The sequence below is a fragment of the Meleagris gallopavo genome, chromosome 5 (assembly GCF_905368555.1).
Source record: "Meleagris gallopavo chromosome 5, MGAL_WU_HG_1.1, whole genome shotgun sequence".
NCBI lineage: Eukaryota > Metazoa > Chordata > Aves > Galliformes > Phasianidae > Meleagris > Meleagris gallopavo.
Window position 1 is genome coordinate 4,943,874 of NC_139408.1, and position 16,377 is coordinate 4,960,250.

Here is a 16,377-nt window from a genome sequence, read left to right on the forward strand (position 1 = left end):
TAACTATCTTATTCTGCTGTGTATGTAAACGTATTCTTGCATCCATTCAATGACATTTTAGCGCAAATACTAGAAAATTACTGCTTATTGTTCAGGCAAATTGTAGGGGAGTGTGATAGTTATCAATATCTACACCTGTTGATCTAGACTCAGATTGGCAGGGGCAAAAATCTACGTTCAGTGAAGCAGTGCTATCTTAACAAAAGGTAGAGAACTGCATAGGAAATATAAATTGCTTTTACAGAAAAGGATGCAAATATTAAAGATGCTGGTTTATCTTTTTTTTTTTTTTTTTTTTTACCTTAAGATAATAGAAATGAAAAAAGTTGTCTTTAAATAACGTGCTGTTTAAACCAAAACAAAAGCCAAACAGCTGGAGTCTGATTACACGCAGCTAAAAGCATGGACATCGTTCCGTGAAGGAGACTAGATTGTTGAAATTAGAATAAATACCAGAACAGATGGAAAATCTCAAGAATTTGCATCCAGTTTCTGGGTCATGTAATAATGGTGTAATACTGATTTATGGTGTAAGATGAGTAAGAGTATTTCTTCAAGATGCCACGTGGGAAGAAATCTCACCTGAAAGAAGAGCATTCTAAATATCTCAGAAGGTCTGGGCTTTAGTTTCTGTTTCTCAACCTAAAAGCCCTATCCAGCACTATGTTCCATGTAGTCCATTTTAATTAGGGATCAATAACAATGTCCCAGCAGTTTACTACTTGATTTGTTTCAGCTGAAGTTGATTGGTTCAAATATCTTTTGGGCTGCCTAAGAGGGAGGTTGCTTGGCAACTGTGATGCAAAAGCGGTTAAATTATGAGGACTTGGCCATCAGCCATCATTAGGGATGGGTTTGCTATATACACAAATCTTCTGAAGCTACCTACAATACTGGCCACTTGAGATGCTGCATGTCAGAACAAGTCTCAATCCTGTCTTTTCTAAAAGGAAAAGCATTTATGTTGTGTATGGGAATTGCTAAGTCAAGGCCTGAAACAATGATTGAGCACCTGGTGAAGGGACAGCCAGCCCTGGGAGCACAGGTGGAAGCAATACCTCTCCCTAAGCCTGATTTAAGAGCCAGCTGCCACACGGAAGGGTCTCTGCCTAGAGATCCTTACTTTTGGAGTGTTAGAAGAGCCTTGACTCTGGGGATGGGTAAGCAATTTTTTTTTTTTTTTTTTTTTTTTTTTTTTTTAAAAACAGGATTGTGGCTATCATCCTTCCTGAGTAATTCAGAACTGGTTACCCACTGTTGCCTTTTCCTACACATTGGTTCTTATCATTGTTGGGAAGAGGTGGTTCCTATGGTATGAAGGTTGCATGTTGCCTTGAGATGTGGCTGATGTGCAATCCCTGGAGGCTTCTGAGGTGAGGCTAGATCAAGCCACGGGCAACTTGATTTAGCTGTCTCTCTTCATTGCAGGGGAGTTGGATCTGATCATCTTCAAAGGTCCTTTCAAACCTAAGGTTTTCTTGATTGAGGAAATGGAGCAGTGAAAACACTCTGTCAATCTCAATGATGGCATTAACTGGAGTACTGTCAAAGTAATTTTTACTAGTACAAGTTTGACTAAGTGCTTTGATAAGCACTGTACTGAGTTAAACTTGTCATTCAGAACTGTACTATGGGTTCCAAAATCAGGTACTAATGGGACTTACTGAGCTACAGAAGATGCATCCTTAACTACTTTGCACTTTTATTCATGAGATGAAGCAGAGCAGCTAGGGAGGTTCTTATGAAAGAGACATTTTAGATTTCCAAGGTTAGAAGAAAATCCTGCAGCAACTGTGACTATATACACGTCCTTTCCCTCTATGCAATCATAGGACTTTGTGTCCTGCAGATGGTGACATCCCTGAGCACAACCAGTTCAGATTCCTGTGAGCTGGCTGAGCTCCTAGAAGTGGTAATACCACCACACTAAGTGTAGTGCAAAACATTCTGATGGCAGAGGAGATTCTTTTGGGAGCCTCAGGGATGGAGATATTTAGACACAGAGGCTGATGATATCCAAGGAAGCTGGAGCTGATTACTTGCTCCTTATGGGTCCCTTCCAAGTCAGTGTATTTTCAGATTCTGTAAAGTCTGCTACTTACTTGTAAAATTTTTAACCAGTGAATTGTGCTGAAGAGCAAAGATAGTGCATATTAAAAATAGATATTAGCATTGTTCAGGTGCTTTGTAAGCATGTGAGTGATGCATTGAAGAATCCTTCAATTTTCATACGTCTGATGCTTGTTTAACAACAGCAACAAAGCCTGCTTTAAAGTGGTTTTAACCATTAGATCTTCACTAAGTATCCCCAGAAATCCACATGCTGTACTTGACATAATGGGCACATATTTCCAGTAGTTTTAGGAATAAACCTCAGTCCTCTTACGAAAACAGAAATGCATGCGTAAGAATTGATTTCCTTGCTTTTATATCAAATGGAGTTGAGGCAGAGAGGAGCTGACAGCGTTTCAGAAGTGAAAAGCTTTCTATGCTGGTACTGTGAGCCGGCTCTGACTGAGGTGAGAGCCTCACCGTCCTGCACATAGAGTCCCAAGCAGCCTTAGATTTCCTCCCAGCTGACGTCAATGGCAGAACTTCTATGGGCTCAGCAAGGACAACTGCAATTGTATACAATGAAAGAAGAACTGAGTTTCTGCTCCGTGGTATGAAGACATTTTTATGGATTTCCGGAATCAGCAGGCATGAAAATAGTAGATATAATGCAGACTGTCTCTCCTTCCCTTGGTAAAATTGCCTTCATTTGTGAACTCACTGGCAGGCAAACCAAAGCCTGAGGAAGGTATGCACATTGAAGCTCCTCAGAAGGTATTACACGAAAAAATTGTGGTGAGCTATAAAGAAAGCATCATAAAAGCTGTGGAGCTCTATAGAAGCAGATCAAACACATCTATTTTTCCTGTGGCTCTAGAGGAATTTCTCTGTGACAAAAGCCACTGATTTGATGGTAGTTAATTTCTAGGCTGCTTTTTAGCAAGGGATTTTCAACGTGCTTTGTGGTTCAGTGCTCAGTTCCTTTGTGTTCTTGTGTTTTAAAGCTTTGGGGAACTTGAGGTGCCTGGAAACTGCCTTGAGGCTGGCAGAGCTGTAGTAATTAGGCTTTTGCTTTCATCTGGGGAGAAGGGGGACATGATGTGGCTGAACTGAACTGGGCAGCATCTTTGGGATGGAACTTTGTGAGGTCTCAACTTTTTGTGAAAGAAAATTTCATTAAGAGTTAGTTTTAATAGTTTCAGGAATATCTAATACTGCTGAAAACTTTGGAGGTAGAAGCGCTGCTTTTTCAAGTAGCAAACTGTTATGTAAGAGATGCAGCTACCAGCAGACTTAAAGCTGCTTGGTTATTGAAATGGATTATTCTGATTGCTGTGTATCTAAAGTGCTTCCAAATTTTACACTGTTTCATTTTGAGATTTAAATGGATTTTGAAATATCCAGCTTATCTTCACGATAAGCAAGACTCTAGAAATCTTCATCAACTCCAGACTTGCAGCAATGGTTTGTGACATTATCAAGTAACATAGTTGAAGTGAAGAGAAAATGAATGTTTCTGGGGAGTTATATAGCTGAAAGTTTGGGGGGAGGAGGGGGAGAAATCTGATTAATGAAGGATCTTTGAGGTTATCTTTACGCGTTTGCTCAGATTCCTCTTTATTAGATGAGAGAGTGAGGTTTTCGCTTTGTTTGTTTTCAATTTTGAACATAATAAAGATATTTGCTGCCCAAGAGTTTAGAAAAAGATGTTGTTGGCAAAAATGAAAGGGGTACAAATATAAGAGCTTCTGAGAGAGCTTCTGATCACACAGAAGGTTCTGGTGTACATACTCTGGAGCAACCACTGCTTAAGTGGTCCTGATGAGCATCAAGCTGCCTACATCTGTATCATCTAATTGTGGCGTGACCAGCTGCCTGCTAGGAGCAAACCAAAATAGATTCTGGCACTAATAACACCTAATAAAAAGTATTTTCTCTCCCTAATTTGGTACTCTGTCAGGGAAAAAGGGATTTGAAACAATAATCGGGGAATTTCAGGTGTTATGTGCCTTGGTAAGGGAAATCCAAGAGCATAAGCATAACATAAAGGAATGATGGAACCATTTCACTTTGGACAAATCAATTCAAGATGGCCCTTTGCAGAGGTGCTGTTCAGAGGTTTTGTTGTCCATTTTTAAGCATTCAAAATACTACTTTATGCAAAATTGCAAACAATTCTCACAACTCCATAAGAAGTGCCAAGTGTTGGTTGATTTGTTAATTTCTTCCAGTTATACATAGTTTCAAGATTTCTTGGCATATGCAAACCTGATTTTTAAAACTGGGATTCTGAATTTAGATTTTACCTGGTAAGGCTGCAATTGCACATGCATGTAGTTTAATGAAGCTGCATTAGACTGTTTGGCAGAATCACAAACTGTGATAGCCCACTGCAGCATCTGTAACCTGCTAAATTGCTGTTCTTCATTTGCTGGATTAAGCAAGCATTTATGGGGTATTGCCCCAGGAATGTGCTTTTTTTTTCTTTTAATAACAAAAACTAACGTATGGTGCAAGTTCACTGAACAGTTTGTATCTTGCTTTGTATCTTCTGGAAGAGAATAGCAATCTTCAAAAATTTTTATGTCAAGTTTCAGATTTGATTTTAATTCTCTGTCATAACGAAGAGAGTAGAGACTTGCCTGAAATGATAACAGATCTGCAAGTGATGCCCCATCTGCTACGCTGTCATGTAGAATATTATTCCTCAAAGCGAACTTCCAACCTTGGGATGTGAAGACAATGCCAGGATATCCTTAGCTAAATTTTTTGTGATAACAGGGAAAATTGAAGTAAATTGACTGATATTGAGGTTTTGATGGGAGACAGAAATACATACTTAGCCATTTTGTGTTTTTCTGTAGTAAGAGTACTAGGATTTCAATGGGATCTTGCAAATGTTGAAGGTATAGGCTCATTTGCTTTGTTTCTCAATCATTTAGCTTAGGAATCCACAGAAAGCCTTGTCTAATAAGTACAGCTAACTGAGATCATCCAGGTTTTCAATCCTCTTTCAATGATTGTAGCATTGAACAAACATTTATCTTCCTCCCTCCTACAGGGATGAAAAGAACACCATCATTAAGAGAAGGAGTGGCTGACAAAACTTGTGTGAGTGTTGTATTGTTGGTTCACAAGAAGTCAGGATTTAATCACAACTGTAGGAATATTTCTTGATTTTTTTTCAGAAAAAAAAAATAATATAGAGAGTGAGTTTTCTATTGACCAAATGCCGAAGTTCTTAAAATTACTTTACCCTTAAAATTTCACACACACACACAAAAAAATCAAAACAAACAACCAACAACAAGACAGGCTGCTAGTTCAAGAAGATCTTTTATTTACCTTCAAAACAAGTTATTTTATTTAATTTGGTTATTTCAAAGAACATGGATTTTCTTAAATGGAAACCTGATTGGAGAAACTTTTTCATGGAAGTGCTGAAGTACAAAAAAAAAAAAAAAAAAAAAAAAGAAGAATCTTGAAGAGATTATGACTTACTGTTCGTATTCACTCAATTGAGTTAAATCCCAGAGAAATTCAAAAATGCTGCAGAACTAAATCTGAATATCTCAGTGGAAAAAACTGCACTCAGCTTTAATTTTCATCAAGTACAGCAGTAAAGGATATTACCCTATAAATATATTCCAAATTTAAAGTAGTATCCTGACTTTTAATTCTGACTGGATTTAAATTCCAGCAAGGTAAAGGGAAAACAAATGAGGAGATAAATACAGTACAGGTTTTTGTTTTGTTAATGTATTTTTGAAATTGTGTCTATTCTTATTAAAATTTGACTCTGCTGTCTATATTAGATCCTTGAAATTGTGGGAACTTTGTCAATAGCTTTGTAAAACATTTTGAATTTAGCATAAAAGGAACTCTGGTATTAACCAGCTAATATGTGCAGCACTAGAGGTGCAAATTCATGTATTAATTGCTGAAATCAGTGATTCCTACTGACGTGCTCGGCTTCTTGTTCTCTGAAAGAGACTAAAATCATTGCAAACTTTTCTGTTAAGTATTGTGAGGAGTAATTGTTACTGGTGGATAAATATACAAGATGTTTAGTTCAAGAAAATATTAGATGTGGTACAAAGGGACATGGTTTAGAGGGAAAACACTGGGAGGTGGACAGTTGAACTGGATGACCTCCTTGGAGAGGCCATTTCCAACCTTGGTGCTGCTATGATTCTATGTCAGTCTTCCAGATGTCATCAATAATAAATGGTATGTCTCTCATTTAAAGTTATATACTCTTTTCAATTTTTCATGCAATAGATTGTGGTCAGGTTAGAAACTTATTCGTGGAAAACTACCACTCACTTCAGGAAGTAAAAAATAGAAATAAAATGTCCAAAATCACTGTGAATCCATCAAAGCACATGGAGCTCCTTGACGGTATTTTGGGGATGTTATGCATCAAAATGATGCTTGGAGGGCTTGGCAACCTTGGAGATCATAGCTGTACTTCAATGGATCAGTTCTTCATTGTTTTGGGAAGGCTCTGTCTCTTCTGGAATCTTGCTTGAATTGTAGAGTAGTCAGGTGCTGATGCATAAGGTGCAATAAAGTCAAGATGGTAGATTCCCTGGGGTGTATCTGTCTACAGATGTGAGCACTGAATTCCATTACAGAAGACACTGTGGATTTTTACTTTTTCCAATTTGCATTTTTATGTCATGCCACTCTGGATTCTGCAAATCTGAACACAAGTTATTAGTGTTATGCTTAGCTTGTTTCTCCATTTAGTGAACTGCTCTAGAATTATATCCTTATCTAAGGAAACCAAAATAAATTACAACATGTTTTCAAGATGTGCTAAAATCCTTTTGTGGTGCTAAATCTATTTCCAGGAATCCGGCCAGAAAGCTTTGATTGGAGGTAAATTATGCAGTTTCATGACTGTTACTTCTCTATACCTATGTGAATCCACATGGGGTCTAATTGCTTCTCTTAGGGTTATGTTTGGTGACTAGTTACAAACAGCCTTTAGACAGCAGGAAGGAGAAAAATAAAGCTTTCCCATTCTCTTTTACGTAGAATTATATTGAAACTGTCAAGGTACAAAAACTTATTTTACAAAGACTGTCACTCTGAAAAGATTTTTGTGACAACATTGAGCACTTCTGGTTAAATATTTTATTCTTTTGTCCTTGTTCCCCCACTTGCTTGTTTATATTCAGTTACTGTCTATTGTCTTCTCTTTAAAAAAAATAAAAATAAAAAAAAATAAAACTTTTGAAACAGAAACCATACTCCTGGGGTCACAGAAATTAGGATTATTTATTCTGATTTACTTCAAAATTTGGTATTTCTCACTGTTGTGGCTTATAAATTCTTTAACGTATGAGCTCTGTAGGACAAGAAAATGCTCGTGGTCTTCATGGTTTCGTGGTGGTGATGGGCTGACAGTTGGACTTGGTGATCACAGAGGTGGTCTTGCAGCCTGAAGGACTTCATGATTCTCTTACTGGTTAAAGCATTGCTTGGAGTAAGATTTGTGGGTTTTTATATATATATAATATATATATATATATATATATATATATATAACTTGTATTTAATAACTTTGTTTCTGAACTGAAGGAGTTGAAACGTTCAAACAAACCAAAATGCTTTCCATTATCAGGGAGGGAAATTGACATTGGGGCATGACTGAGCAGTGGTAATTGCCCATCTGTGTGCTGGTATGAGTCTTGGTCTCCTTGCCAAGGCTTTGCTTGTCTCAATTGTTAATGCTGAAATGCAAGAAGTCCTGGATGCAGCAGGGTAACAAGGAAATGCTCTTTGTTTGGATAACAGTGGTTTACATGTAGAGGATGTCAGAGGGCTTCAGGGCTATCTTTCAGAGCTGTGAAGGCAGTGTCAGAGACTTGAGTGGGCTGTGAGATCAGCACCTCTCTGATTTGATCTGCTTATCTCTTAGAAGGAGAAGGCAATGGAGGTTATTGATATTGATATTGCATTCTTAATTTTTGGATTTGAATTCTGACATCTTGCACAAAAGCAGATACGTGACTTTCCATGCTGCAGGGTGCTGTTACCATTTCATTAGTGCCATCTTCCTGAATGGACTGTTGGGCACACCATGCAAACGCGTCCTCTCTCATCCACCACTTAAATATACACCTCAAGCAAACTGCTCGAAATGCATTTTTCTTTTCTTTATTTTCTTTTTTTTCCCCGTAAAACTGGTTTTGTCATCTTGCACACCACAAAACCAAGAAAGCAGAAGATAATTTTGCTTAGTGCCAGGACCAACTGAAGAACCAAGAGAATGACACATCTGCCTCAACTATCCTGCAGTTTTGTGCAACAGTCTGTATTAATTCAGCTGCTGAAAAAGTGGTCTTGTCCTTGAAGATGCTGATTTGAACAAAATGCTTTTTCCCTCTGAGCCTGAATTTAAGCTTTATTTATTTTATGAAGGTATATATTACCTCTGTTTTCTTCATCATTTTTGTTCACAATCTGAACAGTGGGGGGAAAAAAAGGTACATAGCATATGTCAAGTTTTTTTTCTCCAAAAAAAAAAAAAAAAGCAGGATGCAAAATGCCATTTCATCAAACACCGAGCCACAAAGCATTTACATAAAGCTGTTATGCTATGTTTGTTCCAATTTTTCACTGTGCACCACAAGAAAATAAAGACAGGAAAATACATTAGGTCAGCTCTCTCCAGGATCAAAATCCTGCCTTAAAAAAAAAAAAATTCTCATTATTTTCTTGTTTTGTATGTGTGTTTTCATTCTGTAAGGGTCTTGCTTTTATGATGTTTTAATTGAACCTTGGACTGTAGGATCTTATGCTGCTGTGATGTTTTCCCTCTGACTGACAGGAAAGCTTTTAAATTAAACTGAAGTTTTTGGTAGGTCAGTGTGACCTTCGCGGTTTTGCATTATGCAGCCTATTAACTGAAAGAATGTAAGCTACTGTTCACTAATGCATTTACAATCACGAATATGAAGATGTGCAATAAACTACAAGGCTTGAAAAACATAAGTAATGAACGCGATTTGCATACTAGGCCATAAACCCTGGCAAAATATTTGGGATAAATGTTTTAGGTACCAGAAAGAAGTCTTATGAAAGCATAGGAAGCAAAATTTTTGAGATGTGACTCTGATTTTTGTAGTATTTGTAGTCTAAAAGCATGAAAGACTGGACTGAATAAAAAAAGAAAAAAGTGCTGTTGTTAACTTAAATTCCCCTGGAATGCCTTGTCAGTAATCATTTCTTCACTGCTGGAGGTGAAGTGTTCTGCAGGAAGGGAGGCTGGACTGTTTCTGCAGCTGCTGACAGCCTCAGAACCTATAGGAAGGAGGAAAGGTGGATTTGACATTGTGGTGAGAGAAGATTGGGATGCTGGCTCCATGCTGTCCTTGCCCATGCTGCATAGGCATAAGATTGTGCTTTGAATTCTGTGATATTTATGTGCATTTGTATTTGCCAGCACACGGATTTTCATTGCTTCTCTTTTTTTTTTCTTTATTTAAAAAAAAAAAAGGCACCTTAATGGCTTTTATAGCTATTTTGCACTGCACGCATCTTTCAGGGTGCTGACAGGTAGCAGATGTGATTTTGATGTTTCAGTGGGAGATGACAGCATGTCCCCCAATGAAGCCAAGGACTGCTCAGGGCAGCTGTGATTCCCAGTTCTCTCTCTGCCTTCCAATGAACGATCTTTTACAGGAGTGAGATACAAGTCTCATTTTGGCTTTATATTAAGTCTTACTTCCAAGCCAGAGGCAATTCAGTGGTCTTGGGATGAAAATGATTCCCAGAAGATAGTGGAGGAAAAGGAGTTCTGGAGGAGAATGATGACTCCCCAGGCATAAGGGCTGGTTTAACCAATGAATGTTATAAGGGGCTGTTTAAAAAAAAAAAAAAAAAAACCAACAAAAAAAAAACCCACCAAACCCTCTGATGATAATCAAATGCAGCTTAAACTCCTACAGACCTTGATCCAAACTCACCACTGGGATCAGGTTCACATTACTGAATGCTACAAGATCAGCTACTGCTGATGCTGAGATTAACAGCTGCTCGTGGGAAAGGCCTGCAGGTGTGCCATGACAAGCACTCACTGGAGAGCCTCCTCCAGCCTGATGCACTGCTGCCAGTTTGGCCAGGTTTTCTGAAATGCACACTAATACATCTCCGTGAGCAGTATGACAGTGCTGTGCTGTGCCCCACAAGCAGCAGAATTAATTTTACCCAGAATTATTTTTGCCCAACCAAGAACTTGGCAGTGTGGATGTGCAGAGCATGCATTTCCTACCTGAATTATGCCAATTTTCAAGAGAAGCCAAAGCCTTCAGATTACCTGGAATTCATGAGGAACAAGCACTTATTTTATTTTTCCTGGCTGAATTGCAGGGGCTTGACACCATTTGAGGATGCTTCTTGTTTCCATGTCTCTTAGCTGAGTTATGTGAATGGGATGTCTGCAAGTGAGGGGGTGCAGAAATCTCTTCAGCTGCTGCTATGTGTTCAAGCGCTAATTGGGCTGAATAAGCCAGGGGTTGGTTGGGAAGGTTGGGGCAGGGAAGTGTGCTAGCAGAATTGCTGTAGGCTTGGACAACTTTCACCTCACATGCAGCATCTCCAAGAAAAAAACAACCTAGAGAGGAGAAAAGGAAAAATAATTGCACCCCCAAGTAATACCACAAACATTGCCTTCCCAGCCTGGTCTTCCTGAATTCTCACCAGGTTTGTACTGCTTTCTGTTTTTCTCTTTAACTTGCAACCCTCTTAGAAAATTAAAGTCTATAACCTGCTCTTTGTCACTTTGAAATTCTAATCTTGTATATGCAGCATCTCTGATTGCAGCAAACAATGCTGGCTTACAATGACTGGAAATATGTGTTTTAAGGCTTTAGGACTATTTACATAAATGGATAAATTTAAGGCAAACTGCTTGAAGGGGGGAAAAAAAGCTTCACAATCCGGAGAATGCAAGCAAGCTGTGACACCAAGCCCCAGCTTATGCTGACAGACTTGAATGAATGGCAAGGAATGCATTTCCTGTATGATAATAAGACCACACATGCCAACACATGGATGCCAATGGGCTTTCTCTGAGAAGGGGTAGAGTGGCATTCTCAGGTTGTGAAAGCATGGCAGACCATGGAAGCACTGTGCATTGCAGCAGCCCCTTGTCTCCTTCTGAACCAGAAGTGGACCACAGGGTGGGCAGCTTTGCTCCATGTTGTCCCTGCATTGGGAAGAATGAGATTTTCTTGGGCAATAGAAATAAGAAAGCTTTCTTCCTTCTTTTGAATACACTCACAGAATAAGAGTCCTGGGGGTAATCTTTATGGAAATATCTATTGGCTGTAAGTGTGAAAACACATGAAGGTAGTGAACCCATCATGGAAAAAGAATAATTCTGTATGTGGCCATTATTTATAAATACAGAGTCTTCTAAAAACATTCAGGAAATACGAAATATCATCAAGCATCTCACTAGACAGAGCACCAATGATTTGGTAAAGATGATAAATAAACCATTGCTTGTTTATGGGCTGTATTTCAGTCCTGGATAAGACATGATTTAAAGTAATTGATTAAACATTTCAACCATGAAAACCAAAGAGCTTAATTAAAAAGGTAACAGCTCTAAAGTGAGATCGTGATCAACAGATGTTTAAACAAAAAAACAACAACAAAAAAATGGACATTGCTGAAGCAATTTGCTCAACTGGGTGAATTGGATCTCCTTCTCCCCCTGGAAAAATGCTGTGTTAAATTTAGGAACTTGGGCCTTTAATTCCTTCTCTTAGGAGAAGAGGAGCTGCCACATATAAATAAATAAAAATATAACAATACATATAAAAAAAATAGTATAATAGGTATCATTCAGTCTGCTGAGATCTGAAGTGCCACAACCAGCTCAGAGCTTTTAGAGATATAGGTAGGTCTTTGCTTGCTTCATACACTGTATGTAATGCAATTCCTAAATGATAACAGTGTGTATGCTATTTTAATCTGCAATATATGCTATGAATTCATTGTCATTTGAGGATTAAAGGGGACTTGTCTGGTTTCACTCTTTCCCTTCTATTGCTCCTTTACATGTTTTATGATGCTTATGTCTCAGAATTTGTAATCTTTGTTTTTACCTAAGGAATAGAACAGAGATAATCTAGTTGACTCTGTTGTCTGACAGGGTCAAGAGTTTTCTGTGCATTTCTGGAAAAGAAAAGTCTATCAGAGCGAAACATTTTCCAAGCCATGACAGTTTCCTCAAGTTGTGATTAGCTTCTTCTCCTACATAGCAGTGATAGGATGAGAGGCGATGGCCTCAAGTTGTGCCAGGGAAGGTTGAGGTTGGATATTAGGAGAAATTTTTTCTCTGAAAGAGTGGTGGGATACTGGCACAGGCTGCCCAGATAGATGAGGGAAGTTGCTGTCCCTGGAGGTGTCCCAGAACTGTGGAGATGTGACACTGAGGGACACAGCGGGCATACAGAATGAATAGCTGTATGCAGTTGCCTCTGACTTGTTTTAGGATAACCCAATAAAGATATTATTCATAAGACAGTAATAGAAAAGGAGTAGCTTACTACATTCTGAAGATAAGGTCTCACTAGATAACTCCCAGAAGGAAGTAGTCTCCAAGAAGATACATTTCCTTCTTGGCTACCAGCCCTTAAATGAGTTTAAGAAGGTCTAGACAAGGGTCCAGCCTCTTCTGGTCACACATGTGAACTGCTTGCACCTGTGCTCCCAGGGCTGTCCATGCCTCTTCGCCAGGTACTCAATTACTGGAATTATAACCTCTAATGCTGTCCAGTGGGGAGAATGATATCTATTTGGGAGAGGCTGAAGAACTGTATGTACAATCTTGGCCATGTTTTTGGCCATCCTCTGCCTGAACACAGGAGAGTTTCTCAACCTGTTGCACCTGCAATTTGATAGCCAGTAGCTTTTACACGCATAGGATTTATCAAAATGAGGGAAGAAAAGTGATTGATGTACACTGCAGCTCTTCTTAGCAAAGCGCTTTATAGTGAAGGCAATTTCCTGACACCTCTGTTAGTTGCTGTCAGATACATGAGGAATAATTGTCACGGGCTATTAAAACATATCTGTTAACTTTTGTGAGCCTATTTGCATAATTATTATGACAGTAGTATCAGTTAAAAGTGCAGCCACTGAACTGCACTGGTTTGGTTTGAAGGCTGCATCTGCTCTGGGCTTGGCAGAGCAGATAATGCTTTATCTTCCTGGAAGGGAGATAGTTTTTCCATTCCAAGCCGTATTCCTTTTGTTTCAGGACAGGATTTTTCGTGCTAGCACCAACTGAAATATAGCTTTCTGGCATGGCTGCATAGCAAGAAGGGTGAGAAATGGAGAGGATATATTATTAAGCAGGTGTAAACCAGTGAAGGAATAAGAAAGGCATTTCATGGGATAAAAACTTATCATGGTTTTAACTTATCTCATCTGAAATAAAAATTATTTGTGTATGCTGATAGGGCAATGGGTGATAAGAATGAGAAGGTAGCAAGCACTTCCATTTCTTTTTTTATATTTTTCCATTCTAAGGAAAGAACAATCAATAATGTCTGGTAGTTTTGCAAATCCTCATATTCACTAAGGAAATTGCTTATAAAGCGATTGTCTAATTAAAGATGTGTTTTATCAATTGTGCCTTATAATCAACTCAAGCTTTCAAATTGTCAGTCGAGCATTTGGATTTTCAAATTCGTGGATTATTGCTTTGAGCACTAGGGATTGGAGCAGTAATACCACTGTCAAATCTCATGGTACCTACTATTCTCTCATATAGTCAATAAGTGGTCTTTTAATTCCTCTTTTAAATTAGCCCCTCCTAAACAGGAGATGACTCCTCTTGTGGCTTCTTTTAAGGTGTAAGACTTTGAAAGGAGAGTGTGCTATAAACATCTTAATTTGTAAGCTGTCATTAGCAGTAACCATTGTAACATAATACTGATTTCCTTACTGCCTCGAGATGTATGGAGTGCTGTATAGTTATAAATGACTTTGAACAGAGTGATGTGCATAATGTAATGTTTTATTTCGACTCTTCAGTTGCATTTTAATTGGGTTGTTGGGTTGCTTGTGCATGGTTCTGTGTGAAAGGCTGACAACATAGAGCAGAGTGGGGCATAATTCTTTGTAAGACCAGACGTGCCTACTCTTACTCCAAAGGCTGAGGGATTCCCAAAGAATACAGGGAGGACAGAGGAAGGAGGTTTCTTCAGTTGTCTTCCAACAGCCATCTGGTTTCAGCTCCCAGACCTTCTTGGGCCAGATATGTTTTCTGATATATTTAGTGACTGCTGAACTCATTTATCAGCTCTAGGAAGGGATTCCATTTATTTAGACCTGTCTCTCCTGACCGCTTAGATCTCATCATCCTTCCAAGGTTCCTTGACTGTCTCAAAGTCAAGGCAATGAGCCACAAGCAAAGCCAAAAAGAAAGAGCTTATGGATGGGAGGGCAGCAAGAGGAAAGCAAGTCAAGTGAAATACATTCATCCACAGAAAAAAAAATTGCAGTGAGAGATTCCCCAGAGGATACATGTACCAACATGACCTAACGCTGCTGTAACTCCATTTCCTACAGCTATTATAATCTTAATATATCGAATCTAGCCAAGTCCATCTGTATATGAAACATACATCAACATTGCATTTGAATGCAAAGGATCTCTGTGTAAATAGGAATGAACAAACAAATGGTATTTAAGTTATTTGCAGAAAGGTAACATAAAAATAAGAAAAAAAGTAACTTTCACTTTCCAGTTCCACCTGAGTGGGTTAGAAGGAAATCAGTCACCACTTGATGGTTGACCCATATGACTGCCAGTTCTATTTAAAGTTCCCAGAGCACACCTTAACACCATCCAGATATTATTTTTAACAGAAAACTGTTCTGGTGGATCATGGAGCTATTTCAGTTCAACACTAATGCTTCTGTACTGGGGTAGTGACAGTGTTCAGAAAGTGCTTTGATATCCATACCAAGCTGTCCTGAAAGGACAAAGAATTCAGGTGAAATGTCTTTTCTAGACAAGGCTTTGCTTCCATGTACACTGAAATTGATGGTTAATTTGTGAGGCTTTATCGTTATATTTCTGTGTCTGGGTTCTTGGCTTTTTTCCCTTGTTAAAAAATATGTGCAACCTAGATTTCAGTTTTTTAGAGTTGTATTTGCTGCATCTTTTGTGGACTGAATAGGTCCACAGAAGCTGTTGGGAATGTTTTTTGAAGTAAATTGACACTTGATGCAACCATTTTTTTTTTACCTTCTTGTGCATAAACTCTTTCTCCACTTGTATACTGAACCAGTTTGTAGCCAACTAAAGGTTCATCAAGCAACTAGTAGTTCCCATACAGAAGAAAGATGGATTGTGCACTCAGTGTGCACAGGTTTACCCATATTTTCTGCATTGTTTATGAACATAGGTGCCCATAAGTACATATGCTGTTACCAGGAATATAAATATTAAATTTACATGGAAATTTTGGCCTGATTAATGATGGAGATTTGAAATAAAAGGGCTCAGAAGCACTCTTAAAACAGCACGTTAATCTATCAGAAGTAATGATGAAACCTTTAAGCTAGTGTACTGTAATTACAGCAGGAAGGAATTAGTATATTTAAAGGGAAGAAATAGCACTATGCCTGAACATAGTAGAGAGAGTAGCCAGGCAACAATGTAAAGTGACATTTTATGAGGCAAATGTAAGGCAATGCTCTTTGTCCTGAGACATAATTATCTTTAGAAGAATTAAACAGTCCAGGTGTTGTTATTAAAGAGTGTCGGCATCTTGAAAGATGGGCGTGTTTAACTATGAAATATATGCAGCATACATCAGGTGTGTGATCCAAGTATCTTCCTTTCTGAAAGGCTTCCAAGTTCTTAACTGGTTGGCTAAGGCAAAGCTGGAGCAGCTGGGCAGCTGCCAAAATGAGCACCATTGGTGGATCTAGAGGAGAGTTTGACAAGGATGGAGCATGCTTGAGAAGATGATATAAGCCAGGCAGCTTCAATTCTTCTGAAAATGATATATTGGATGGGTGGCTTTTCTACTATTGATATAGAGAGTAATATTTTGCTTTTAAAATTTGCTTTATTTTATATATTAAAGAAGGTTTCAGTAAACTTTGCCTTTCTTGGTTCAATAATAAAATATAAAATAACAAAAAATAAATTCCTTCTTCTCTCATAGTAGATGCTTATAATGCATCAATTAGGTCTGTCTTATTAAGGTAGCATAATTTACTGATTCCAGTTTTCAAATCTGCACACCTCAAATTCTTATATTCCTCTACAAACTGGGTGCT

At 38.4% G+C, this 16,377-nt stretch overlaps 1 protein-coding gene across 10 annotated transcripts in view; it reads left to right on the forward strand.

The window, feature by feature from the left end:
* The first annotated feature begins 988 nt into the window (after positions 1-988).
* The window catches only part of LOC100539913 (leucine zipper protein 2-like), a 251,299-nt gene continuing 235,910 nt past the window's right edge, over positions 989-16,377 (forward strand). For all 10 annotated transcript variants that reach the window (XM_085223953.1, XM_085223956.1, XM_085223954.1 and 7 more), the window contains exon 1: positions 989-1,160. The gene's annotated coding sequence lies outside the window, so the exon portion shown is untranslated. The remainder of the gene's footprint in view (positions 1,161-16,377) is intronic.